The sequence below is a fragment of the Hibiscus syriacus genome, unplaced genomic scaffold, assembly GCF_006381635.1.
Source record: "Hibiscus syriacus cultivar Baekdansim isolate YM2019G1 unplaced genomic scaffold, ASM638163v2 tig00110462_pilon, whole genome shotgun sequence".
Classification (NCBI taxonomy): domain Eukaryota; kingdom Viridiplantae; phylum Streptophyta; class Magnoliopsida; order Malvales; family Malvaceae; genus Hibiscus; species Hibiscus syriacus.
Window position 1 is genome coordinate 1550490 of NW_024062747.1, and position 21358 is coordinate 1571847.

General features: G+C 35.8%; 1 long non-coding RNA gene and 2 pseudogenes across 1 annotated transcript; 1 reads left to right on the forward strand and 2 right to left on the reverse strand.

Annotated features, from left to right (window-relative positions):
• Positions 1 to 6649: 6649 nt before the first annotated feature.
• On the forward strand, positions 6650 to 7414 carry LOC120126985. Its single transcript, XR_005516496.1, has 3 exons — positions 6650 to 6855; positions 7003 to 7148; positions 7278 to 7414. It is a non-coding gene; the product is annotated as an uncharacterized LOC120126985 (long non-coding RNA).
• A 322-nt stretch (positions 7415 to 7736) lies between these two features.
• On the reverse strand, positions 7737 to 10225 carry LOC120126958 (annotated as a pseudogene).
• Positions 10226 to 10843: 618 nt separating this feature from the next.
• Positions 10844 to 21198, reverse strand: LOC120127150 (annotated as a pseudogene).
• Between the last annotated feature and the right edge of the window lie 160 nt (positions 21199 to 21358).

Sequence of the window (21358 nt, forward strand, 5' to 3'; positions counted from 1 at the left end):
TTACAGGTGTTTACAAAACACTCACTACTCACAAGAAAACTCTCTAGTATTTGGAGAAAGAAATGATTTTGGGATGATATTGAAGCTAAATGGGTTAGGGTATTTATATTTGAAACTTAAGGACTAATCTTGTAAATACCTTGAAGTGCAATGACTATTTATAATTATCCCATTATTATTTTTCAACAAACATCTACCAAACTTTGAAAAACTATTTTTCAAATAAACATTTACCAAACTTTGAAAATCATTTTTTTCAAAGTTGGTTACCAAACTTTGAACTAATACTTTCAACAATCTCCCACTCGAAGACTGATTTTAATCTGTCTTCACACCTCGATCGATGCAACAGCATTTCTAGTCTTGTTATTCTAGCATGTCAACTGAAGTTGAACACAACTTCAGTTTGTTCGTGGTCACCGTCTTTGTCAACATGTCTGTCGAATTTTGAGCTCCACTAATCTTTTCAAGTTTCAAAATCCATTCTTCCAAAAGAGACTGGATAAAATGATATCGCAATTGTATGTGCTTCATCCTGGAATAAAAAGATGGATTCTTTGCTAGATGGATAGTGCTTTGACTGTCGCAATACAAGACATTGTTATCTTGTTTCTTGCCTAACTCTTTTAAGAAACTTTGGAGCCAAACCATCTCCTTGCTGGCTTACGTAACAACGGCATATTCTGCTTCAGTTGTGGAGAGAGCAACTATCTTTTGTAGTTGAGAAATCCAACTCACTGCAATACCTCATAGAGTATAGACATACCCTGTAGTGCTCCTTCTGATATCAACATTTTCGGCTAAGTCAGCATCTACATAGCCTGTCAGTATCGTATCTCCACCTTTGAAACAAAGTGCTTTGTTTGTAGTATCCCGTAGATATATGAGGATCCATTTGACAGCTTTCTAGTGTACCTTGCCTGGATTATCCATGTACCTACTAACAGCTCCCACTGCATGAGCAATATCTGGTCTAGTACAAACATGGCATACGTCAGACTTCCAATTGCTGAGGCATACGACACATTCATCATGTGTGCACGTTCTTCCTCCGTCTTTGGTGACTGTTCTTTGGAGAGTCTAAAATGAACACCTAAAGGTGTACTTACTAGTTTAGCATCTTGCATACCTAGAGATACTTTCTTGATGTACTCAGCCTGTGATAACATCAAAGTCCCTGACTGTGTGTCTCTCTTGATCCTCATCCCAAGAATCTACTTTGCAGTGCCCAGATCTTTCATTGCAAACTGCTTCTACAATTTTTGCTTCAAGTTTATAATCTCTTGCATGTTTGAACCTGCAACAAGCATGTCATCAATATACAACAATAAAATAATGAAGTTGTTTTCGAACTTCTTGATATAGCAACAATGATCTGCTTGGCATCTGGTGAAATTGTTGCTACTCATGAAACTATCAAACTTCTTGTACCACTGTCTAGAAGCTTGTTTTAAACCATACAAGCTCTTTTTCAACCTGCATACCAGGTTTTTCTTGCCTGTCTCTATGAAGCCTTCTGGCTGTCTCATATAGATTTCTTCCTCCAAATCACCATGAAGGAAAATTGTCTTTACATCTAACTGCTCATGATGTAATTCTCTGCAACTACAATTTTCAACATCAGTCTGATTGTAGACAGTTTCACGACTGGAGAGAAAATTTCATTGTAGTTAATACCTTTTTTTTGCTGAAAACATTTGACAACCAATCTTGCCTTGTAGCGTTTTCTCCCATCAAGCTCTTCTTTGATCTTGTAAATCCACTTGTTATGGAGCACTTTCTTGCCTAGTGGTAATTCAGCTAATTCTCACGTCTGATTTGACATAAGCGAGTCAATCTCATCTTTCATGGAAGACTCCCACTTGACTGAATCCTCCACCTGTATTGCTTCATCATAGCACTCTGGTTCACCATTGTCAGTCAGCAACAAGTAGTGCAAAGAAGGCGAATAACGTTGAGTTGGTTTAGGAATTCTGGAGGAGCGTCTCAGTTCTGGTGTGTCTGGTTCTTATTGAACAGCTTCAGGACTGATCTGAACATCATTTCCAGAAATCTCCTCAAACTCAACAAATTCCTTTGTTTCAGCTTCGGTATTGGAGCTACTTGATTCTATGGTTGACCTGTCTTTGTACATCACATTTTTATTGAAAATGATATCTCTTATTCTGATGATCTTCTGATTTTCGTAGTCCCAAAATCGGTATCCGAACTCATCACCACCATAACCAACAAAGATGCATTTGTTGGACTTGGCATCAAGTTTGCTTCTTTCAGCATAATTTATGTGTACATAAGAAATACAACCAAACGCTCTTAAGTGTGAAAGGTTTATTTATTTCTTGCTCCAAACTTCCTCTGGTATTCTGCCATCCAAAGGAACTGAGGGCCCACGGTTGATCAGGTAAGTTGCAGTGTTGATAGCTTCAGCCCATAGCAATTTTGGCAATCCGGCATGTATCCTCATGCTTCTGATACGTTTATTTAGAGTTTTGTTCATGCGCTCTGCTACACCATTCTGCTGCGGTGTCATGGAACTGTTGTCTCCATCTTGATCCCAATGTTTGCACGCAAATCTCTGATCTACTATTTCTATACTCTCATTCATTGTCAGACCTCAACCGCTTGACTTTCAGACCAGTCTCATTTTCCACCATGGTCTTCCATTTTCTGAATGTATCAAAGACTTCTGTTTTCTTCTTCAGAAAATAAACTCACACCTTCCTTGTAGAATCATCGATGAAGGTGACATAATATAGTGATCCTGCAAGAGATAGAACTGGAGATGGTCCCCATACATCAGTATGAACCAACTCTAACTTTTCTGCCTTGGGTATCTTGCCAATCTTTGCAAAACTGAATTTTTTTTGTTTACCAAAGATGCAATCCTCGTATAGTCCGACATCTACACTCTTTAGATCCGGCAGCTTCCCTTTTGATAAAAGTGTATTCATCCCTTTCTCGCTCATATGGTCAAGCCTTTGGTACCATAGGTTTGATTTTTCATCAGCATCTACTACTGCAATGATATTCTCTAAGTTTGAGGTTACATAGAGAGTATCAATCTTCTTACCACGAGCAATGACGAGTGCTCATTTGGTAATCTTCCATTTACAGCTTGAAAAGGTTGTACTATATCCTTCTCTATCAAGCTGTCCTACAGAAATCAAATTTCTTTTGAGGTCAAGAATATGTCTTACTCCTTTCAGCGTACAGGTGGTATGGTTTGGCAACTTTAATCGGACGTTTCCTTTAAAGATGCCCCTGAATCCAAGATCCATGATTCAATCGGACTGTTGACGCTTAGAATCATGGCATCGCTTGTCTCCTCTGTTATGTTGGCAGATTCCTGTGCGCCGGTATCTTTCTTCAGTGCTCGCCAATCTCTTTTAAAGTGACTATTCTTGCCACAATTATAATAGGTAAAATCTTTTTTTCCCGTTCTTGATTTTCCCCTTATGGATTTCGATCTGCCACGATTTGAATTTCTTTCTGAAGTTCTCCCTCTAGACTCCGTGAGCAAGGCTGAGGAGCTTGATGCTTCACTTGATTCTCTCCGTCGAATTTCTTCACTCAATACAAGATCTTGAACATCGTCGAATTTTAATTTGTTGTTTCCCGACAAGCTGCTGACCGTTGTAACAGTAGCATTCCAACTGTCTGGTAGAGATGATAAGAGAATTAAAGCTTGAACTTCATCATCGAATTCAATTTCCACGGAACTCAACTGGGTTGTGATTGTGTTGAGTTCATTTAGGTGTTGAGCCACTGATGCACCTTCCGTCATCCGCAAATTGAATAATCGCCTCATCAAGTGAACTTTGTTTGAGGCCGATGGCTTCTCATACATGCTGGAGAGAACCGCCATAAGATCCGCCGTGGTCTTTTCCTTTGCTATGTTAAAAGCAATATTTCGGGACAACGTCAGTCGAATAACTCGAGGGCTTGTCTGTCGAGAAGAACTCAATCTTCATTTTTCATGCCCTCTGGTTGCTTTCTTGAGAGAGGTTGATATAGATTTTTTTGGTACAGAAAATCTTTAATCTGCATCTTCCAAAAGCCAAAGTCCGCACCATCGAACTTTTCAATTTTCACATTCCATTCGTCTGCAGCCATCGCTCTCACTCGAATCTGGTTTTGTTTGGATCGTTTCTGACAATTCTTGACAATCATCGTGTATTAGAACATCTCCGTCGACAAATTCGTATCGCCAACCAAATTTTACTATTCACGAAATTTACTATTTATGTGAATAGTAACCTCGCAAAAATTGACAAATTCACAACCAAAAGCTCTGATACCAGTTGTTGGGAAATAAATGAAACAATTTCTCTATAACCAAATTAGTGAGAATGCGAAATAAAAGCGAAAAAATAATACCCGAAATTGATAACGGAGTTAAGTCAATTTGCTTACGTCTCCAGACTGTTGCAGATCTTTTACTAAGAGAGAAAATTTACAGGTGTTTACAAAACACTCACTACTCACAAGAAAACTCTCTAGTATTGGGAGAAAGAAATGATTTTGGGATAATATTGAAGCTAAATGGGTTAGGGTATTTATAGTTGAAGCTTAAGGACTAATCTGTAAGTACCTTAAAGTGCAATGACTATTTGTAATTATCTCATTTTTCAACAAACATCTACCAAACTTTGAAAAACTATTTTCAAAGAAACATTTACCAAACTTTGAAAACCATTTTTTCAAAGTTGGTTGCCAAACTTTGAACTAATACTTTCAACAGGATGTAACCACAATTTCTATGTTTTTGGAACTGTTTAATATTTACAGCCACAGACCAGAAAGGAGTAGATGAGGGGATTTGGGAATTTTGAGATATAAGTATCTCTTATTGTCATGCGTGTGCGTGAGAAGTTTGTGTGTGAAACTGGAGGGAATTTAGGAATTTTGTTACCTAAAATCTAAAATGAATATTTTCGATATTAATATTTTCGGTAAAAAATAATATTTTAAGTATACCCGATTATATTTTCGGTAGGAAAAATAACATTTTAAGTAGTACTCTAACGGAAATGTTAAAATTAATATTTTCTATAATATATTTTATTAGTGTTATATTAAGTTGTCTTTCCTTATACATTCTTAGTTAAGTTAGAGGGTTACTCGATTGGGTTGTCTTTTGGATTAACTTTTATTGGACTAGAGATTAGGGAGGCTATCTATAATATAATTTAAAGGTTCATAAATTTTTGAATTTCCAGATAATTTAAAATTAAAATTTGTTCGATCCGTATTCATTCTAATTATACAAAAAAATAATATTTAATCTGAATTATTAAAAAAAAGTAGATCAAATATTCAAAATATGCGGATCGGATTATTTTACATACTCCTATTAGCAAAGGATGTCAATATGTATTCTACTTGCATAAATTTAAAAATACTTATTATATTATTAAAAATCATTTATTTACACAACTTTAAAATGTTAATGGAGTATAAAGTTAGATATCATGTGTAGATAATCAAAATGTGTATCAATTTTTAGTAATATAATTTTGAAGATAAACTAATTGAATGTGAAATTCTAATACTTTTATTTATTGCCGTAAATTATGGGTAAAGTATACCATTGATGGGTGAACTATACTGAAATGATATTTTTATCATTAAAATTTCAAAATGATAAAATGATAATTAAATTTTATAAATGATTATAGAATGATTGTAATTTGTCAAACTATTACAAAATAGGCACTAAACTATCAAATTATTACAAAATAATCCTTAATTTATCAAAATTTATCACTACTTTATAACATATAATGATCATTTTGTAGTATCACGATAAGTTTAATTTTTTGTTTATAAATTTCAAAATTTCAATGACCGAAAAGATAACTCAACATAGCTTAGTGACTATTTGTATATTATACTCTAAATTTATTTAGCCAACATTTAAAAAAAATGAATTATACGGTTCCTCTTTTCTTCTACAAATATCCCATTAGAATAGGATGTTCATTGTCCTGTTGTTAGTACTTTGGAGTAATAAAGTTTAACCCACCAAATGTCTCGATATGGACCGTCGGATGAATTTCACTTACAGTAGACAAATCAAGACCGTCCCTTTAAGTGTACAAGACATTTTCATTGAGCCATGCTTTTTGAATTCAGTTCCTTCTGCTTCTGCAACTTAGTATTATACAATTGCAAAGAGAAAGGCCATAATGAGCCAAGGTTTGTTTGTGTTCTTCTAAACTAATACATTTAGTAATCGATGTGGGATATTAAGAACATTTTGATGTGGTTTATTCAGGATTACCAGAGCATCTGTTGCATAAGAATCGTTTACAAGAATATGCTCAGAAATCAGAGCTAGATCTTCCGGTTTACGAGAGCAGCAGCGAAGGGTTCCCTCATGCCCCGAAGTTCAGGGCCACGGTTCGTGTCGATCGAACCACTTACACTTCTCACCAAACTTTCCCACACAGGAAACAAGCGGAGCAAAACATTGCCAAAATTGCTCTTCAAGCCATCACACAAACCAGTGCAACCATGGAAGAGAACAAGAAGCTCACCACTTCTGCTCTTTATCGGGTACTATAAAGAAACTTGAACATTTTACAACCATTTAACTTGGTTTTGTTTTCTAATTTCTGACCAAGTGAACCCTTTTTGTGTAGGGTCCAAAATGTTGTAAATCAATCCTTAATGAGTTTGCTTTTAGGCTGAATCTAACGAGTCCTAAATACACAACTATCCAACAGGATAAGCTGCACCCAGTTTATCTATCTTCATTGGTTTTCGATGGTGAAACTTATCGTGGCAGAGTTTGCCGAAGCAAGAAAGAAGCAGAACAGTTAGTCGCACAGATCGCCATCGAGTCTCGTCTTGGTACTTTCGGAAAACTTGGCTTTGTTCTTGTATCACGATCCATGCATTCTATGCAAAAGTAGCTTTGATTTCATTCTAAACGAAAATGGAAAAAAGAAAGAGGTTCATGCTACACTAAATTTGAAAAGAAAAATAACTATGTTGCAGGATCTGATTCAGGCATTCTTCTTCAAATAATCAATTCCAAAAACAAAGCTCATAACGATAAAAACAAGATTAATGGCAATAGCAACATCAGTCAGATCAACACTCAAAGACCAGGATCATCAGAAGAACCTGCTGTTAATGTATCTGTAAGTGATTTATCTCTTTAGGAATGCTACAAACTATTATTGTCGGAGATGATAAAACTATAAGTTTGTTATAATATTAACTTAAATTTTTGTGTGTGAATAATCTTCTATTGCCAACTTACTGCTCAGGGTCCAAGTGATAATGCTGATGATCGTAACAAGAAGCGGAAACTGCAGGGCGAGAGTTGGCATCAGAAACAAATGCGATATAATCAGCAGTAAATTTATGCAGAAATATGGTGTGCAATCTGCATCAAGTAGGAAAACTAAGCTATTTTCTTATTACTATTTACTGTGATCACAAAAGTAAAAGGAAAAACATGGAAGAAATGTGGCCTTAGCTAATCATGAACTCCTAAATTTACAAATTTGGTAATATTTTTTCTTCTTGTGTTTTTTATTCTCACATTTCAAAACCCATTGTTGGTACCGTACTTTCCTTTCATTATTAAGTTGGGTGAAATGGATTCCCCATCTCAGCATGTTAGATAATCAAAAGTGCTTAATGACATCTCCAAAATTACAATTTGTATCCTGGATTTGAATACTCCAGGATTTAATTTATTATGGTACGATAATTGTGACACAGTGATTATTATTGGGAATTTGCGTTTAGGACAAATTACAAGAGACTGACAAGAATGTTAAAAAGGTATTATTGGGATTCGCTGGGGGGACGCCAGGGAAGGGAGGAACAGGAGTGAAAGGAAATGGTGGAAGAGGAAACGGGAATCCGGGTGATGGTGACGGCGGCGGAGATGGTGGAGGAGTTAGCCCTGGAATTGGCGGCAAAGATGGTGTAACCGGTGCTGGTGGAGGCTGAAGTGGATTTGGAACTAGCGGAGCTGGCGGTGGCTGAAGTGGGTTTGGAGAAAGCAATGGCGGTGGTTGAAGTGGGTTTGGAGGAAGCAATGGCGGTGGCTGAAGTGGGTTTGGAGGAAGCAGTGGCGGAGGCAGAAGCTGATTCGGGTGAATAGATAACGGTGGTGGTTTGTTTTTGAGTTGTTTCAAGCTATCAACACTCGGTTTCTGGTTACACAAGAAAGGTTGTTTCAATGGCTTAAAGGTGAAAACCCCAGCTGAGAAAACATGAGCTCCTTGCTTCCTTGACTCGAGATGGAGTGAAGAAGAAGTTGCCGACGAAGCCACCGCACAATATGGTTCACTGCTTTTAATCAATTTCACCGAACACCCCTCGATTTGCTTCACGTGTTTGCTCACTGGAAACGGCAAACGAACTCTGAACTCGCCATGTTTGTTACTTTTCACTTGTAGCCGAAAGCTTGGCCTTGGACTCTCGACATCTTTGCATTCCACTGCAACAGTTGCACCTACAGACAGAACAGGGTTGAGAAGAAACATAGGTGAATTGCAGCTAATAATTAAATATAAAACCTGAAATGAAATGGGTGGCCCTTGGAAAATCCTGGTGGAAACACGTGTCGCAATACACAGTTCCAACAACAACAGCAGCTGATCCATGGCTACCCTATGAGGTAACATTAAAAATGAAGAAACTGAGCAGCAATGTTAAGAGAAACCCACACATCTTTCAACTCTGTTTTCCTTCCTGGAACAAGGATATGGTGCTTATAAGGAACTTGTTTCACCTTTGGTTCACGAGACCTTTTGGAGTAGCCACAGAATAAGTCCACGAGTCACCCCAATGACATTGGTGTCAACTTGAAGATGACACTGTAATTTGTAGTTCGTTCAGTAATTTCGCATCCTTTGTGAAGTAGAGATAATCATTAATTCATTTACATAAAAAAAAAGTCGTCACCAAAGCGGTTGAATATTAAAGATTTGTTTAGTATAAATAAAATGAAAGAAAATGGATCTGTCAATTAATTTTTTTTTTTTGTTCTTTTCTGGATTCACGGGTAAGTTGGAGTACTTTTAAACAATGTTGGTGTTGGATTATTTATCGGTGGGATAAGAACAAAGAATGTGCTCAACATTCTCTCATAGAAGTCCACATTGTGAGCATTACAAACTCACATTTTTACTATCAGTTTTGCATTAAATTCTGAAATATCAAACTCACATTACATAGATCAGATTAAAATTTTCCATTAAATGTAAACCACGTTAAATTACAAATCTTAAATGAAGGGAAATAGAGTGGTCAACATGACAACTAGTGAACTTCAACATAATAATTCTGATACGACAGAAAGTAGAAGAGTGATATTTGGTTGGTTTTACAAATTAGGCTGCGCTTTCATATTGATTAATATCACAGTTTGAGATGTCTAATTCTTTCCAGGAATGGGTGGAATAGGGAGCAATGGAAGGGGTAGGAGGAGAGGGGGGAGTTGAGGGAGTTGTGGTAATGGTGGCAGACTGGGAAGCAATGGAGTTGGCTGTGGTACTGTTGCAGGGTCTTGGAGTGGAGGTGGAAATATGGGATAGTTTGGTTCCCCAAATTCCATGGTGCTTTTGGTGTTGGATTCCTTGGAATCTGCAACTTTTGGTTTCTTGTTTCATGTTTTTGGTTGTTTCTGTGGCTTGAAACTGAGAATCCCAGCTGAGAAAATGTGGGTTCTTTGGTTTGATGACTTGAGGTGTAGTGATGATGAAGTTGCAGATGAGGCCACTGCACAGTATGGCTCACTGCTTCTCACAAGTTTCACTGAACATCTCTTGATTTCTTCACTTTTTTGGTTACTGAGAATGGCAAACGAACTTTGAATTCTCCGTGCTGGTCGGTTTTCACTTCTTGTCGAAAAATCAGCCTCGTATCCCCATCTTTACATTCCACTGCAACTGATGCACCTGCAGAAACAAAATCCCAGAAAAAAAATCAAACTAAACAGATCAAAATACAAAAATCTCGCAAGTAGTAAAACAGCTGACCAGGAATGAAATGATGGGCTTTTGAGAAATCTTGGGAACAAATATCACAGTGAACAGATCCAGAAACAACAGCAGAATGTAGCTTATGTCCATGACTAGCCTCTGATAGATTATTGATTGTTAAAGTAAGCAACAATATTAAGGAAAACCAAGTGATTTTCATCTTTCAAATCTCTTCAAATACCTCTGTTTTCTTTTCCTTTTTTTTTTTGTTCTGAATTAATGCCCTGAACTTGGAGCAATTTTTATAGTGCAGCCTATCAACCTTCTTTATATCATTCATGCAAAAACCAGTGAACTGTAAAGTGTAGAGTATCAAAAGGAATGTATGATTTGGGGATGGAGGTTTGAATTTGGAGATGGTTGGGAATTAGATTTACAATTATAGAATTGGTTCTATTGAATTTGATGTTATAAATTCAACAATATTGGATAGTTGGAGTGGTTCCTGCATGATGACGAGCAGCCACAGATATCATGTGCCGATGCCATGAGAAGTATGAGGAATTATTCACGAGAATGTAATTATTTTTGCTGGATCATGTTCTTCATATTTCATCCTGCTTTTTGCAAATAGGGGACAACTAATCAAATATTTATAAATTTTTAATATTTGAATTGGAATTTGATCTTAAAATAATTTACTATTCGAATATTGTTGTCCAAAACCATAATTAATTTTAAAAAATAGTATCCATCAAACATTTGAACCACCTTGTAAATAAAGCAAATTCGAGTAACGAATTGAGATATCTACATTGTTCAAACTGAAACAAAAGTAAATTTAGATATGATTTTATGAATCACTGCTGAAAAGAAAGCTACATTGTAAGCAGATGATCATTTCACAAGTTGGCAAAAATCTCTTTACAACACAAAGAGAGGTAACTTGTGTTTTTATAGTGTTTTCTTCTGGGAAATTCAAACCATACTACTACATACACGTACAGGGCTTTAGTGTAGAAAGTGTGTTTCCCAGTAAGCAAACAAAGTTTCACAAAACTTCCTTATCATAAAATGCAAGAAGTTGCTTTACATGAGAATGCCAAGCTCCAACATTCTGTCTATCAACTGTAACCCAATCAACAACAGTTGATGCCGGTTGCTCCCACCACTCGTCAAGCTGCAACACGATGTTAAAGAATGAAGGCAAATCTATGGAAAATAGAGTGTATGTAGGTACACGTCGGACACATAAGTTTAACACTGGTACTTTAAGGAAAAGAGAGTGCTTGAATAGCATAGACCTTGTATTTTGATATAAACAAGTTCAATTCCCAATTCCCAATCCCCTTTCCCTTGTTTCTCTTCTCACAATAAATAAATAAACAAACAAATAAGGTCATTGCTATGGCCAGAAACATCGTCCCCAGTAAATAACCAGTCTATCACACTGCTCCCTACCTCACTCTGATTCACAACTCCAACCCGCACTCATGATTATCAAAAAACCAATTGATTTCTTTCTTTTTACCATACTAATATTCAAATAGGTTGCATATAAACTGAAGAAAACAGTAGAATACACATGCACATAGCAAGAGCTGTAATGATATGGCCAAAACAATAATGCCGTTACTTACCAAACCCCTCACGTATTTGCAGTCCTCCAAGCACTTCTGAGCATTCAAAACTGCAGATCTAAGTTCAGATAGCCATTTCTCTGCGACAATCTTATCTTGCTCGGCAGCCAAATTCAAACAATAATTTGTTGTCCTGCATCATGCAGCAAGAAGGCACACAACAAATAATAATAAGAATTGTATAAGACTACATCTAATACAAGAATCTACCACTTCATATATATACTCTGTCCAAAAATGTATGTCAAACATTATCATGGTTGTTTCTTTTACTATTTGTATTTTTATATTTTTCTTCTGCTTCTTAAAAGGTAATATGAAGTGAGAAAAAAACAAATGACAAAACAATAATTAATCAAAAAATACTAAAATTTAACACACTTATGAGTGATTTGATAGTAAAATCATATAGTTCACCATATTTAACAAAAATAATTACTCACTTTTAATTATTTAAAAACAGTTTTCGACTTTGTATCCAAGTGTACTTTTTTTTTTTGAAAAGCAAATGACAAACATAAAAGCAACAACCACATGATGCCTAAGAAAGAATAGCCAAATCGATTTCAGATGAAGCACTATCTACTTATACAAACAAAGAGAGGGGAAAAGGAAAAACAGATGACTTCTATACAATTGTAACTTCCAAGAAGATAAACAGTAATTTATTACCTTGCATATTCTTGTTGAGCACGGTAAGCATGGTTCAATAGCGCATGACCACTTTCAACAAGGTCTTGCCGAATATGGACCAAATTTATTGCCTTTGCCAATTCCTCCAAGACACTAGCCTCAGAACCACGAAGCTTCAAACAGAACTCTAGAGACTCCAACACTGATGCCAAACCAGCATCAGAACCGTCCAAACCTAACCAAACAATGCCATTAGATAGAAAACAATTACAACTGAAAGAAATAAAATAGACATTTAAATGGGCTTTATGATCATTCAAATCCTCAACTCAACCAAGCAAATAATCAAACTTCTGAGTATTAGAAGGTGATTTGAAAGGAGAACTCTTTGGTTAATAAACCAAATAAATTCTTTTTGTTTTGGTAGAAACCAAAAATGATGTTAGTTAACAATTTATTCAACCCCCACAGTCAATCAAACACCACCAGCACTGTCACAAGTCAACTCAAAATCACAACCAGGGCTGCTATGAATCAAGCCTGCTTCATTGGAGAACAAAACTCACCAGCAGGGAATTGAAGAGCAGCTGAAACACGACATATGGATGGAATTGCTGATGGATCCCTGGCACCAGCCCTTGCAGTCAACAAGGAAGCGTTTTTCTCTGCAGCAGCCACATCTTCAGGTCCCGTAGATCCACTAGCACCCATGGACTCTAAAAGAGCCTGAAGTTGAAGAAATGAAACAAAAAAGAGAGGCATGTAATTGGAATTTGCAATTTATTAAAAATAAGATGAGAAGCAAGGTAGGAAGGGGGTAGTCTTAAAAGTTGATTTTCGTAGAGTTTATGATACGGTGAAATGGCCGATTCTCCTTAAATTAATGAAAGCTATGGGTTTTGGAGAGAAATAGGTTTCGTGGATTGCTTACTGCCTATCTTATGCATCAATTTCTGTTCTAGTAAATGGTTCTCCTACTGAGGAATTCACAATGGCAAAAGGGTTAAGACAAGGTTGTAGTCTTTCCCCTCTATTGTTTAATTTAATTGGTGAACTTCTACATCTAATGTTGATTAAAGCTTCTGATTTGGGACTTTTTCATGGGTTTGATACCGGTAGGTCAGTTAATCCTTTCCAACTGACTAACTTACAGTTCGCAGATGACCTTATTTTGTTCTGCCATGACTCTTTTACACATATCCAGAATATCAAGAGAGTGCTGAGGATTTTTAGTTTAATGACAGGGTTACATTTAAACCTTTCTAAGAGTAATTTGTTCGGTATTAATGTTGAAGCTACTATATTAAATGAATGGGCTACTGCTATTGGCTGCTCAGTGGGTTGTTTTCCTATGGAGTATCTTGGCCTACCTATAGGTGCAAAGAAAAATTCTGAAGTTCTTTGGGAGCCGGTTTTACAGAATTTTAATAAGAAATTAACTGATTGGAAGGCCTCTTCATTGTCAATGGCGGGCATATTGGTGCTTATAAAATCGGTGCTATCTTCGCTACCGATTTTTTTCTTATCTATTTTTAAAATGCCGTTCAAAGTTAGGCAGAAGGTTAATACATTGATGGCTAACTTTCTTTGGGGGGAAGGATCAAATAAAAGTCGTATTCACTGGGTTAATTGGAAGTCAGTTTGTAAACCTTTGGAAGATGGTAGCTTGGGAATTTTGGATGTGAACATCACAAATAGAGCTTTGTTGGGCAAATGGGTGTGGAAATTTGCAAATGAAAAAGAATCCCTTTGGAAAAAGATGATGTGCAGTAAACTCAACGTTAGTAACTTATCCCTGTCAATTGACAATGTAGTTTCACCTCAAGATTCTTGGATTTGGAAAGGAATTGTGAACAATTATTTGAAAAATTATGATATTGGAGGATGTTTGAGGTCTCATACTAGGATTCAATTGGGAAATGGCAAGTCTATTTCGTTCTGGAATGATGCTTGGGTTAATAACTCACCCTTGAAGACTCAATTTCCCAGGATCTTTGCATTATAAAATAATAAAACAGGTAAGGTGGCGGATTTTGGCAGCTTTGATGTAAATGGCTGGGTGTGGAATGTTCAAACTAGAAGGAACTTATGTGATTGGGAATTGAACCAATGGGTTGAATTAATGTCAACACTTAATTGTTTTGATTTATCTGATTCAATGGAGGACTTTCTTTCTTGGTATGGGAAGGGGGATGGTCACTTCTCGGTGAAATCCTGCAGGTTGGCATTATCAAATAATCTTGGAGTGTGTTTTTTCTGGAAAAAGTGGGTTTGGTCAGGTTTGGCTCCTCCAAGAGTAGAAACCTTTCTTTGGCAAATCTCTCACCATAAATTGGCAGTCAAAACAGAGCTGAGGAAAAGAGGGGTTCCTTTGGAAGACGTTCTATGCCCACTTTGTCAAAAGAACAAAGAAACAGTCCAGCATCTTTTTATCTCATGTTCAGTTGCAGGGGATCTTTGGAACAAATTTTTCAGGATGTGGGATATATATACAGCTTTGCCTCATGATCCACAAGTTTTGTTAAGTTCATGGTCGGAATTAAAGATTAATTTGAACATATGGAATTTCATCCCGGGAGTAGTTCTATGGTCTATTTGGAAAGCAAGGAATTCAATTGTTTTTGATAATATGAGCTTTGATATAACCTATCTCTTCTTCCTTATAAGATTTAGGTTGGCTAAATGGTTTCTAGCTAAGTTTCCCCAAGTCCAAATACAAGTTTATTTGTTGGTAGGGACCCCTCTCTTGCAGACAGTTTGTTTTATCAGCAGGTTCACAGAAGTTTGATACAAAGATGGCATCCTCCCCTACCAGATTTTTATAAATTTAATGTTGATGGGCAATTAAGTATGATGGGTGGACTGGTGGAATTTGAGATATTTTGAGAGACTGTAACAGTCTTATTTTATCAACATTCTCTGTTAGTGTTGATCCAAGCCCTCCTCCTTTGGCTGAGTTGAAAGCTATTAAGAAAGGCATAGACATGCTTCTATCATCAGATTGGGCTGTGAAGGGAAGACTGATCTTAGAAAGTGATTGCAAATCTGCAGTAGACTGGATCTTGTCACCTAATTCTGCTCCTATTGTCTTCAGTTCCATTGATTTGGATATTGTGTCCTTAGTTTTAGAGAGGGCGATTATTATTAGATTGATTCCTTGGGGCTGTAATTGGGAGGCTGATAAACTAGCTAAGGAGGGGATTGGTTGATTGTAAGGGTAGTTTTATAGGCAGCTTTAAGGTTTTTAGTTTTTATCTTCTGCCCTAAATGCATTGGTGTATTTTATTGTAATAGTTTCTCTATATAATAAATTGAGGCACTCTTTTTCTCCTTCCGCTAGTTACTCTTTTCTAGAGTCAACTAAGAGGGAGGTTTTTAATGAGGCTTACTATTCCTATAAAAAAAATTAAAAATAAGATGAAGAATTCGATTTCATTTAAACTAAATTTGCATCAGACCTAAACCCAGAACAGAAATAAGGAATGAATATGCATATATATAAAGGCCTTCCACTTGAGTTAAAAACAAGCAAAAATTTTAAGGGATGCAGGAATTATAATTACATGATGCAAGCAAAGAGTCTAAAATATAATGTCAAGCCTGCAAAGATATTCTCTAGGGGCTCGAAATATTATTCTGACTCTTTATTTTCCTTTGAGTACCCGTGTACAACACATTTTTGGATATGAGTATGAAGATAGGACCCTCCAAATAATGGAAAAAATTCAACATGCTTGTATCAGGCAAATAGTATCCGATACTCAACACCCGAGTCAGAGTAACATAAGCTCAAAGAATTTTATTTTTAAAAATTCAGATCTAAATAATATATTGTTGAAAAAGATAAATAATTCAGATAAATCAGTTGATTAGATTGAACCATTTTGATCATTTTCTAACATCTGTGTTTATCTTTGTGCTTATCATGTATTTATCTTGTAGTCATGGCCTATCTAAAATAGTTATCATGTATCTATCTCTGAGTTTCAGTCCATCTAAAAATTGTAAATCTTAACACTTTGTACCTATATATACCAAAGGAATACAGGATGGCTTTGTGTGTTTTCTTTGTAAGAATAGCTATCTTACTAAATTTCTCAGATATATGCATAAAATGGTAGAGTTTAAAAACTAAGGTAGAGCTCCCTTAACACGAAACATACATTCAAAAGTTCCAAGAACCAACAGATCAAATATGAGAATATCTACATAGTTAAAATCCACCGAGACAACTATCCACGAGTTTATGTCAAAAGTTACATGCAATTGATTAAGAAATATAAGATTTGGTCAAATAATAATGGTAGGTGAGAACTTGGAATATATTTTTATCAGTGCCAGAACCACCTATCGAGACTATGATCCTATTAAGAATGGGAACTCAAACCGCCATGCCATATTACATCCAAGATAAAATAACAAACAAATTATTCAGGGGAAAAAATTGACTACGTACTATATCATTCAATAGTTTATTTATTTTTACTGTATTTACAACTGAAAGAAGTGCGCTGTCCTACAAACCTGTGGAGTTGATGGAAGAATGTAGAGGCTATTATCAGGACTTCTATAAAATGCAGAAAATTCTTTAACAATATACTCTTTTGCACGATTTGAAATGTCTGCAACAACATTGCAAACTGGAATAATGGTGCTGGAAGCATACTCCCTCGCAGCCAATGGCTGTTGGTTCCAGAAAGCAGCTGCATCCTTTAAAACAACCAAAATCAGAATGAATCCTGTTAGATATCTGAGTTGGATCATAATGTGCGGTAAAAGTCAAGACTGAACTCTTTAAAGTGACAAAGCATCCATAATAAGAAAACAAACAAAATAAGTCCACTATTTAAATCCATTGTTATAAAACATAAATGATATTTGTTTAAACTGTTGATACTAACTATACCATCTAATCGGAGCTATACATGATTATTACAACACTATTACAGCATTTATCAGCCAAAGTATCTAGTATAACATCTAAGCTCTCCTCTTTTGAACCCTTTGTCTCTTCTTGAGAAGATGGATACAGATACCAACAAGAAGATATATTCTCTAATATTTTGGAACAAAAGAAAATGAAACAGGATATATGTATAGAGAATTTCCGTTGGATAAAAGAAGAAAGATTTTTCTATTTACAAGATAATTAAATAGAACATGTATATCTATATCTTTTTTTTTGGAAAAAATATATATCTATATCTTTTCTTACAAATAAGAGAAGTAATCCAAGATAACACGGATAGAGGAAAGAAAGAACATTATTAACCTATAATTGAAAAAGTTCAACCACAGTGCAAAGCGTAAGTTGGTAAAAAGTAATAATTGGTATCTAACAGCATCATAGTTGCACCGGCAGCACTGCCAACATGTTCCTACTGTTGTGTTTTACAATGAAAATGGACAAACTACCTTACCATATTAGCCTTCAGAAGAGTAGTATATATGGTTTCAAGTTCAGATCTACGCGAGTCAAACTCTTCAATCTTCTTCCACTTCTTTCTTAATGAATCTTCAGCTTCTTTCCTCTCTGCACACAATTTATTCAACCGCTGTATTTCAGACATTAATGTATTTAGGCTTGCCTTTAACCCAGCAGCCTCTCTCTCCTTGGCCCAAACCTCCAACTGAAAGAGGAAATTAACCGTACAATATAGCATGAGTAAATAAACATCAAGATGAAAGGTGTCAATAAAAACATCTAATCACACATGTTTTCTTGGAAAATCTAGTAATTCATAACCTTAAGAATCACCTCAAATTGTCTAAGACTGCCAACATTCTGTGTTGCAGCTCCAACAAGAGAGCGTGAAGGAACTAAATCACTACCTCCTTGTAGACGTTTTATAAGCTTTTGACACAAGTCCCTAGCTTCTGTAGCTTTGTTGAGAGCATCTTCAGTGGCTAAAAATTGTTGAACATGTGCTTTCTGCAAACAAATATGTATTTATAAATCAAACCACAAAAGGATGACTTAGCATAATCAACATAAGAAAACAGTGGAGTTAACAATGTTGATCCCAGCCAACAAGCATTCATTCAACTTAAAAGAAAATGCCACTAGTTTCATAATCCTCTTAACAAAAGCATTGTCAGATACAAGTAAAAGAGTAAATTTGTATAAGTTGAACTCTCAAAAGGAAACGAGACCTGTCATTCAAGAAGTTGATCATCCATTGCTATCTTCCCATTACCATAAAGTTGATAGTTTAAGGGTGAGCTCGCATCTTGAGCGGAAACATCCATAACTCTGTTGTTCTCATATTTGTACCTGATAAATATATAACTTTTTATTCAATGCAAGGTGCATTCAAACCAAACAAGCAACCAAGAAATTTAACTAAAAGATATTTGCATGAACAAAAAAAAAAACGTTTTAATATGGATATAACCAAAAAATATAGTTTTGGCCTCTCATAAATTGAAAAATAAAAATTTATAGGAAAAAAAAGATACTAGGAGTCTGCATGCCAACAACTTTCAACAACATATTCCAGACACAATGCAGAGACATTCTCAAATGCCTGACCATAAAGAAACTAGAAGCTAAAGATACTTAAAGAATAGAAGCTTTTACATAGAGAAGATATAGTTTGCAACCAAAACAGAACCCAAGCATGTCACTCACTAAAAATGAGACAGCTATAACAATGTGACTATAAAAGTTAACCTAGTAGTAGCAGCATTATGATATTTCTTTTTGGCTTATTTACTGCATAATTTTCTTCGTTTTAAGAACAGTAGGATTAAATAAAAGGAATAACTAGACAAATTGTAGTATTTTCTGTGCAACAATAAAGCAAGCAAATAGTTGCTAAGAAGCAAATTGCAGATGTAAGATTCTAAACAACAGTACACAGACAAAAACAGTTAATTATATGTGACCATACAGCTTAGACAAAGCTTGATAAGTAGAAGGAAATCCAACAAAGCTTATCTCAAATCCTATAACCACCAACAAGAAGGACACGAAAATAAAAGCCTACCTTAAGGTTTCAGCATCAGCTCTAACGTCAACTTTCTCTATTTCTCTAGAAATCAGGATTTTAAGCCTTGAAGTGTGTGTGGTAATTGACTGAAGTAATTGAGGAGGATTTTTTAGGCAATTTACAATAACAGTGCTAGTGTCATCAGGTATCTCCTCATCGAAATAAAAGCCTAATTTGGTAGCTTCTGGTTGAGGACTCAGATGGATCCCATTTCCTTCATATGCTGGAAAAGAATTTCGCACTTTTTCAATCATGCGTTCGGCAAGAGTTTCACATGCCTTTCGAATGTTTCTTTCCCGAGTTGTTTCAATAAGAATGACATCATCTGCTGCTTTAGTTCCTTTAACAGTTGAATATACAGCTTCCTTCTCACTGTTTCCGCCATAGTTGCTAACTACTTCAATAGAAGAATCAACACTTGATCTTTGAGCATCCCTCGCTTGATTTACATATTGATGAAGACGTTTGTGGTACTCTGCAAATATTTTTGCAGCCTCATCGCATTGTTGATCATAAGCTTCCAACAACACTTGTTTGTGCCTAGAGTACAATAAGGTATGTAATAACACAGGATATGAAAACGAGATTTGACGAGAAAACGAAATACATCTAGTAACTTCAGCTTTCAAGCAAGCTAAGGTCATTCTTAGTTTTATCATAACAAAAAAAATAATGTCTAGAATCAATGCTTAGATTAACAAAATGCACATCCAGTCCTCATTTATTCATTAAAATACATAAACCTACTATCAATCATTTATTTATTGTAAACTAATATAGCTCAAATGCAGCTTGACAATAGAGCATATGGTCACCCAAGTCCATAATAAACAGCATATCCACAAGATCAAAAAAGATAAACAATGTGATCTTGATCATCTTGGAAGAACAAGGATAAAGAAAATAATAGAGATAGTTGATTTCAAAAATCCAAACAAAGTACACGATAAACAAAAAAAGATGGTCCATAACTCTAGAAACACAATGAATCTAGTTAGCATTAAAGGTTTAGTTTCATCTTCTGCCTCCATAATGACGTTAAAATGCCACAAATTATAAGAAAAATCCTAAAGAATAATGAAACCCGATGTCGTGAAATGTAGCTATTAGATAAATTCGAACTGAATCGACTATTTATTGGTGAGCAGTTAAAATTAATTAGGAAAATGCTAAGGCATTTTTCAATTCTAAAACAAAGTGGGGGGGGGGGCATTAAAATTGAGGAGCAAAAAACCTGTAATTGGCCCTTTCGTCAAGCATTCTTTTCCTTTCTGCTTCCTCTCTAGAAACCTCTAACATCCTACCCTTCAAATCTTTCCTTTGTCTCCTCACAATATGCTTCAACCTCTCCACTTCCTTGGCAGCGGCTTCCCGTTCTCTTATCGCTGCTTCCCAAATTTCCGCCGCACCTGAACCCTCCCCTCCACCAATACCACCAGAACCAGCCGCCTTCTCTTTCCTCCTCCCTCCTCCTCCTTTACTCCTCCCCTCCTCTTGCCCCAAATTTCCAACACTCTCACTCTTTCCCCCCTTCTCCGTGCACGGTGATGTTCTTCCGGATATTTTGGACGGTTTTCTCGGATTTAACGCGGGTTAACAAGAAATGCCAAAGGGGTAACATATTTCCTCTACAAATCATGCGAAGCGAATCGATTGAAGGTAAATTCGACTTGTTGGAAGAAGAATTGTAGGGTCCTAAGGGGCGGTAAACCATTTCCTTTTGAAGCCATTCCAGTATAACTTCTGGCTGCACATTTGAGCTCTGCATTTTGGATTCAATTCCAACAAATCCTTCCCCGCAAATAAGAAAGAAATTGTGGACTAAACTAACATTAGGGATTTTCAAATGAAAATCAGATTCAGCTTTTAAAAAAGGAAAGGTATTTTGATAGATCTGAGAATGAGAAAGCCAATTTGACCGGCAAAAGTGAAGAGGAAGACTGTAAACGAAGCTGGTAGAATGGCAGTATTGTAATTTCGGGAACTTTTCTAACCTTTTTTTAGAGAACAATTTAAGAAAAAGTAAGTTTTAAATTAAAGTCCCGCTTGCTTCATACGGTAGCGTTTCTGTATTTTTTTCATTTAATTGTTCAAATTTAAAATGTTAATATAATAAATCCAAATTTAAAATATTAAATGAAAA